A 7,664-nucleotide genomic window follows, 5' to 3' on the forward strand; every position below is an offset into this window, starting at 1 on the left:
ATCTATGTGTCGCATGTAACCAAGATTGGAGCACAAACTTAATGAGTCTGTCTTCAGTTGAATTTAAATAGACATACCATAAATTAATTGAGATAGATATTTTTATAAGCACCTCAATAGAGACTTGTAAATAGATTAGGACTCTAGGTAATCAACTCAATCCTTTAAAGTAAGTCTAAAGAGAAAAAGATTATTTAGATGAAATGTTGAAGGATATCATAATTCTAGGCTTTTAATCAATTGCTTTTCTAATAAATTTGTAATTCAATTATTAGTTTTAGTTTGTTACTTCAATTTTGCTTTTAATTAATCTTTTAATTTTGATTACTTGGATAAAAAGTAGTTTGCTACAATTTTAGTACTTAGTTTAAGTTGGTGCAATTCCCAATGGGATTCGACACTTTATTTACCTTGATATTACTTGTTGTGATACGTACACTTGTGTGGAGAACTTCAACAAGTGTTTGGCATTGTTGCTGGGAAATTGTTTCCTACTATTGCTAATATTAATACCAAGCAAACTAGTCTTACTTCAAGCTTTGTTTTTCTTTATTTCAGATACTTTCTATTAGTGTATGTGAAGAATAAGAAGGCTGGCTGTCACAGCCCAATTTTAGGGCCATGACCGGCGTAAGGGACCAATGGGCTCAGCCCACCAAGCCCAAGCAAGCCTACTTACATGGTCTTATACGTTAATCCATATTCCTTTAGAATCCAAAATTCATAATGCTTAATTACAATTCCTTTGAAAACAACTCATAAAACCCAGTCATGTATTCCTAATGCCATCATCAACCATTATATACATACATATAATTTGACAAGTGAATCTCAACATTTCACAACGAATAGTCATATACACGTAATTAGAACTTGACCGTCAACGGAGTAACTCTGGATGGAAGATATGACTACTGAATGTCAAAGTACCTGCCCAAAATATGGGAGTACGCGGACACCTCAATCTACGTCTCAACCACCCCTGAATCTAAAAACATGAAGTTGAAAACGTGAGTATAAACATAGTGAGTAAACATAGGAAAGGAACAAGCAATTACAAGGAATGATTTAGAAATCATGATGCACTTAAGTTCGAAAACAGTGCAACCTAGTTCAAGTTCTTATTAAAATCCTTCCATCAACCCCGGGTTATTAAATTATTTCATAATGAAGGAACCATATTTAGCAGGAAATCAAAAAGAAAGGAAATTTCCAGCAATCATCCAAGCAAGGTAGTATAAACAGAATGTTCTTGTTGCAATAAAATCAATTCACATGTCAATGGGAAATTTTCAAGATTTATCATGCCATATAATCACATATTATAATCATAATCTTTCTATTGCATATACATATGCTTAAGCATATATCAATTGATATACCACCACACCTCATCCAGCTCATGTACATCATCACCGGCATGTGCACTGCCCACTCTACACATGCACGACTGTAATTATCACGACAGCATCATTACCAGCATGTGCACTTCCCACTCCGAACATGCACGGTTGTAATTATCATGACATCATCATAACCGGCATGTGCACTGCCCACTCCGCACATGTACGGTTGTAATTATCACGACAGCATCATTATTGGCATGTGCACTACCCATTTCACACATGCACAGTTGTAATTATCTTGACAGCATCATTATCGGCATGTGCACTGCCCACTCCGCACATGCACGGTTGCATTTGTCACACAATGGTACCATTTATGACATAGTATATATAAATATATCATTATACAGAAACATATGAATTCATCACACTATCCATTTCATAACATAAAAACATTTCATAAGGGCTTCTTCCCGTGCAAGTTTTTGAAGAAAAACTAATAAAACATTTTAGAGGATTCAATCAAACATAGACGTGTATATCCCAAGACATTTTAATGCAAGTTTACTCACCTGGCAACAATGAGATTTTAAGTCGCTATTTGTTTGGAGGTGTTTCTAACTATTTTCATTGGCCGGTCGCTCGTTGTGTACTCCGTCATGCCACCACAGTTCTCTAACTTTATCTTTGCACTTCCTAGTAATAATACGAACTCAATATATTTAATTACATACGTATACGAGCAACACTTCAATCAATTAATCCTTACTCAAATTTATATTTTCATCCTATCATGAAACCATCTTCAATTAACTCACATCATAATACATTTTTACCAAAATTACTTACATCCATTGCTTACGAAATTCCTTAGATTATATCACCGGTAACTTACTTATGATGTCACATGCCTACTTCAACCTTTCTAAATAATTTCCGCCCAAATCCATCTTATATTTCCACACATAATCTACATATATGGCAGCAACAATTATTCTCACTTTCACTTGATTATTTTTTAGTTTACACTCATCGTTATCTATCTAACTTTCACTACTTTGTTTCTCAATCCTCCATCCACAATATTCCTTTTTTATTTCTTTCAAACAAGATGCCATACAATTTTAACAATTTTCAACTAGCTTAGGCAAATAAATCCTTTGAACAACCATAATTCCTCACAATATTCAACTAACCGGAGGCTTTAAAACATTGTGTTAAGCATACCATTTTCCTTTTCCACTTTGAGTCCTTCATGTACCCATGGGGTTATTGGCTTACATGTTACCAAGTTTTCTCCAATCAAGCCAATCTTTGCTACCACAAGACATTTCTCTAAGTCACTAACTCATTTTCAAAGACTACTCAAGCAAAAAACAAGAATTCTTACCGTTCCTAGCTTGAATCACCAAAACCAAGCTTTTTCTTCCTTTCTCTCTTTTTCTTTCTTCTCCTCCTAGGGTTTTGGTGTGATGGAAATTGGGGTTAAAGGCTGTAAATTTAATGCTCAAGAAGTTTGGAGAAGAAAGGAAAAGAAAACATGGAAAGGAAAGTGAAGAAAACTTGATTTGATGGTGGATAAAGAGAAATAGGCATGGAAGCTTCAAGAATGGCGTGGATCATGGATGAAGAAGAAGAAAAATCTACTGGGGGAAAGGATAAGGTCGGTCTTGGCCTAAAAAAATCAGATTCAAAGCTTCTTTTGGAAGCTTTGACCAAACTTCACATAAAATTATTGTTTTGCCCTTTTTTGTTTCCTTCCATTTTAATTTAGTCCTACCAACACTCATTTAACTCCAATTTCCTTCTATTACCTTGTCCTACACATGCACAAACAAAGTATGAAGTTTGTACTTCAATGCGGTGTCCCCATAATATTTAAAATATTTATTTGCCCGCGCTATCTTTACTTAATAAAGACACGCGACCCTATTAACGTCATTTTCTCTAAAAATCCTCTCATTCTTCTTCTCTCCCACTTAGATTGACCATATACTCCTTTATGGAAAATTATGACACTAAATAAAATATTAATATTTTAATATTATTTTATTAATAAATTATTATTTTATTCAAAAAATTTCCTCTTGTCTCCTCTTGTCACCTTGGTACCCAAAATACCTTATTATGCCTTAATTGACTTCCGAATCACCTTTTATCTTGTGAATTCTTCTCCTATAAAAATATCATTATTTTATTATTATTTTCTCATGTGCGGAATATGTTATCCCAAACTATTCCTTTCATCTTTCATCATTTCTAAACATTATAATTAACCTCAATTGGCATCCAATAAGCTTTATTAGTCACCATATCAAAGTACGGGATATTACACTCTCCCCCACTTAAATAGAATTCGTCCTCGAATTCTCTTTAACATCGGGTTGTTAACCTCACTCAATGATCATATTCCATTTCCTTCTTCGTAGGGAATTTTGATTTACGCGCCTCATTACCTTCAATTTGACTAGATCACTTTACAAGGTCAGGCTACGTAACTTATATATATTATCATCCTTGTGTCAAAACCATGGTACCCTCCTCAATTATTCTTTCTTATCACTAAGATCCCAAGTATGCCTTTAATTCCGTCACTAACCTTAAACATATCTTTATTTCGATTCTTGTCAAACCTTCAGTCATTCATTCACCTCGTTTACCTCCAGTTTGACTAGAATACTTCACTTATGTTTGTTATCATCCTTTAGAATCAAATCGGCATTACCCTTCACAATCATTATCTCTTATTTTAAGAGGTTAAGTATGCCATTATCCCCATTATTAGATTTGAACCATAACTCCATCTTGATCATACCGATATCAATCACATTTTATACTTACTATGTATAGCAATCACCATCTTATTACTTCATTTCTTGTCAAACTTCTCAACATTCATTCATCCTATCCTCATACACCATTATATGACTTATGGCATCATAAAATGCCCTATTTATTCCTATACGTATTTCCAACATTCTGGGGAGTTGAATCTTTCAACCGTTCCCTTTTACTTCATGTCCCTTTTTTTTTTCATATTTATGCAACTTAAATCTTCGTAATCATATCAGTCCATCTTGCATGGCTTAATCATGCCATAGATTACATTTCCTTGATATCATTTCCTTGGATATTTCTCCAAAATTTCTTATATCAATATAGTTCTACTTTTGATGGGATTTCATATCATTGTATTATCCATACAACTCATCAAATATATCGAGTTCAAATCTCGAATCTCTAAAGACAACTCTTCATTTTAGTTGGCCATGTCATCAATCCCACACATATGTATGTACACGCACTTCTAATGTCAATATTCTTCATTGTGTGTAGGGATATTTGTGTTTAAGTGTCTTTGGACTAAGTTTCCCTTTATTTGTTCTTCTCCATAACCAAGATTCGCTATAATAATTCTAATATTTAATCTACAAACATTAGGGTATAATCAATTTCAGATTACCTTTTTTATAAGTTTAAATCACTATTCCACTTACGTTTACCACAAGTTATCTCTTACATAATCCGTATGAATTCTCATTATGCCTACACAAAACTTCACATCATTTACATGCTTATACTCCCTTCTTATCATTTCAAATTATATACTTAAGTTTCATGGTACTATATATATCCTTGCACCATAATGTCATTAGTCACATTTCACTTACAAAATATCATTTTCATTATCTTGCAATCCAGTATGCGTACATGCTTTATAACCTCATTGATCCTTTAAAGATTCATTTGTACTTGATCATTGCATCTTATGCAATACCACAATCCCTCCAAATCATCCCTGTTTCTCAATTATCTTTCATACCTCTAATACGTATATTTTATCCTTTTTGCAATTCGTGACTAATCGGTCACTTAAGACTTAGACTTATTCGAATCATGCATAGCTTATGCATTTTCGAATTCCAATTCCCATAATACATTAGGAGGTTTTCATTATCCGACTTCACTATCGAGATTACCTTTAATCATTCTTTATACTATTTTCTTATACTAATATAACATCATTCTCCTTTAGTCAATTCACAATTTGTACTTGGAATTGCAAGACTAGAAACAAGGTTCTTCTCAAGCACCTTTCAAAGTGACTGTGAGTACCACTCTCAGCTTACGGCTTTCTTTTTCTAACCACATAACTTAATGCTTGTTTTCACAAGATTCATAGCAAGATTCCTTTTGAGTATTTCCTTACAGATAGCCACCTTAAACTTATGTCTCATCGCACATGATCATATAACTCGTGGTATAGCTGTCAGGCTCCTTAGCAAGTTTCAAATTCCCACATTTTATATTGGCCGCTTATGATTGGTAATTCTTTTTCAAGGATGTTTATGCATTCCTAAAACACTTAGTCTCTTATTTGTTCCTTAACATCCCGAGCATATTGTTCTATAGACATGCACTTATTCTTAAGGATATACAAATACATACTCGTCCATTCAATCCGCAATTCATCTTCATAGGTTTCTAGTGTGCCACATAATTGCCCTTGTGCTGTTACTAACCCTTTTCATTTAGTTGGGTCAAGACAAGAATTGCAAATTCTCATAACGATATTCTATATAAACTCGTTTGCATACCACCCTTGTAATCCTTCATTCACAGCTTCATCACTTGGTATTGACATCCTTTACCCATTTCTCATATATTCATCTAACTCTTCACTCACTTTTTCCTTAGCCTTTAACAAGGCTTAATCTCTCGTTTCCTTTATTTCTTAGGATTTGACTTTGGTCAACATATTATTCATCCTATTACTTCACATGGTATCTTATCTCAAGGTAGCCATCTCAAGAATCTTTCAACTTCTCTTTCAATTATATGCCCATATACAAGGTAATAAAGAAACTTTTTAATTCATTCATGTAAACATTCTCCGGAACATTTAAAACTCCCAAATAACAAAGCTCAATGACCAATAACCATAATTCAACTTGTAAGCTCATTACGTGCCACTCCCATCTTACTCATGCATCATAGACATGAGGTATTCGTAGCGCTACGGTGCTGAATAGCCAGTGCTGCAGCGTCGAGGCTACTAGACATGGGATAATTTCAACACTGCAGCATTAAAGAGTTGGTGTTGCAGCACTATGGCTGCTGGAAATTTCTTTCACGAATAAGTTCTTCCATCTTTAAAGTTACTACGGGGATCAAACTCATCCATTTGGTTTTTCTCTAGGCCTATCCCATAATTTTCATGACTATGCGTATCTTCTCTTTTGCTTCTCATATGCACTTAGCCAAGTCAATCTTTTTAAACTCATTTTATCCTTTAACATTTACCTTCAACCAATAAGTCCCACCTTAGGACAATCTTGCCATATTGTGCATCGAATTCTCAATATATAATACCACACACAAAAATATTCAACATTTATGACATTCCCTAATTCCTTAACATTCACAATTAATTGTCGTTTTGTCCTCTAACTCAAATAGTTTTGTTAACTTTCAGTACAAATGACCATAAAAATAGTTCATCTTTCTCCACACTCTACACTCACAATCTTTATTAAATCAAGGATTCACCTTTTCTCAAGTTCCATAATTGCCTCCCTTAGTCCATATTTGTGCCAAATAATCATCTTATAATGTCATGGCATCATTTTGTAATCCCCTCCATGCTTAAATTACAATCCTTGACTCAATCACATCACCCATTCTAAGTGTCACCTATAGCCTCATTGATTTCTCCTATATTCTTCCAAATTGTAATTGTAACTGGGATTTCAAATTTCACCTTTTCACGATTAATTGGTAATCATTTGTTAGGTCTCGTAGTTGTTTGTACCATTAATGACTTTCTACTTTGATCCTTAATAATTACTGAAGGCAACCAACCATGCCACTTGTCAAGACCCAAATCCCGAGCCATGATCGGCGCAAGGGCCTAACGGACATAGCCCACCAAGCCCAAGCAAGCCTATTTATATTGTCCCGCTCATTATTCCATCAAAGTTACTAAAGTCACATTTCATAATTTCGAACCAAAAAAATGCTAACCATTTCCAACTCTTAAGGGCATACCAATCCAAATATATACATACATTATCTAAAACATGTATCTTAACAATTTACATCAGGTTTGTTTATACATGTCAAAAAGAAGACTCGATTTCCAGCGAAGAGACTCAGACGAATGCACAACTACTGAAGGCCAAGACATCTACTAAGGGTCGAATATACGAAGACACCTTGGCCTAGTTACCAGCTGCCTCTTGATCTGAAAACATGAAGTTGAAAGCGGTGAGTATAAACCCAGCGAGTGAACAAGGAAGGGAACAAGCAAACAATAAG

General features: G+C 34.3%; 1 long non-coding RNA gene across 1 annotated transcript; it reads right to left on the reverse strand.

Annotated features, from left to right (window-relative positions):
- Positions 663-2,614, reverse strand: LOC108661226. Its single transcript, XR_001926975.1, has 3 exons — positions 2,574-2,614; positions 1,919-2,042; positions 663-988 (listed from the first exon to the last, which is right to left on the reverse strand). It is a non-coding gene; the product is annotated as an uncharacterized LOC108661226 (long non-coding RNA).

The sequence above is a fragment of the Theobroma cacao genome, chromosome 3 (genome assembly GCF_000208745.1).
Source record: "Theobroma cacao cultivar B97-61/B2 chromosome 3, Criollo_cocoa_genome_V2, whole genome shotgun sequence".
Lineage (NCBI taxonomy): Eukaryota > Viridiplantae > Streptophyta > Magnoliopsida > Malvales > Malvaceae > Theobroma > Theobroma cacao.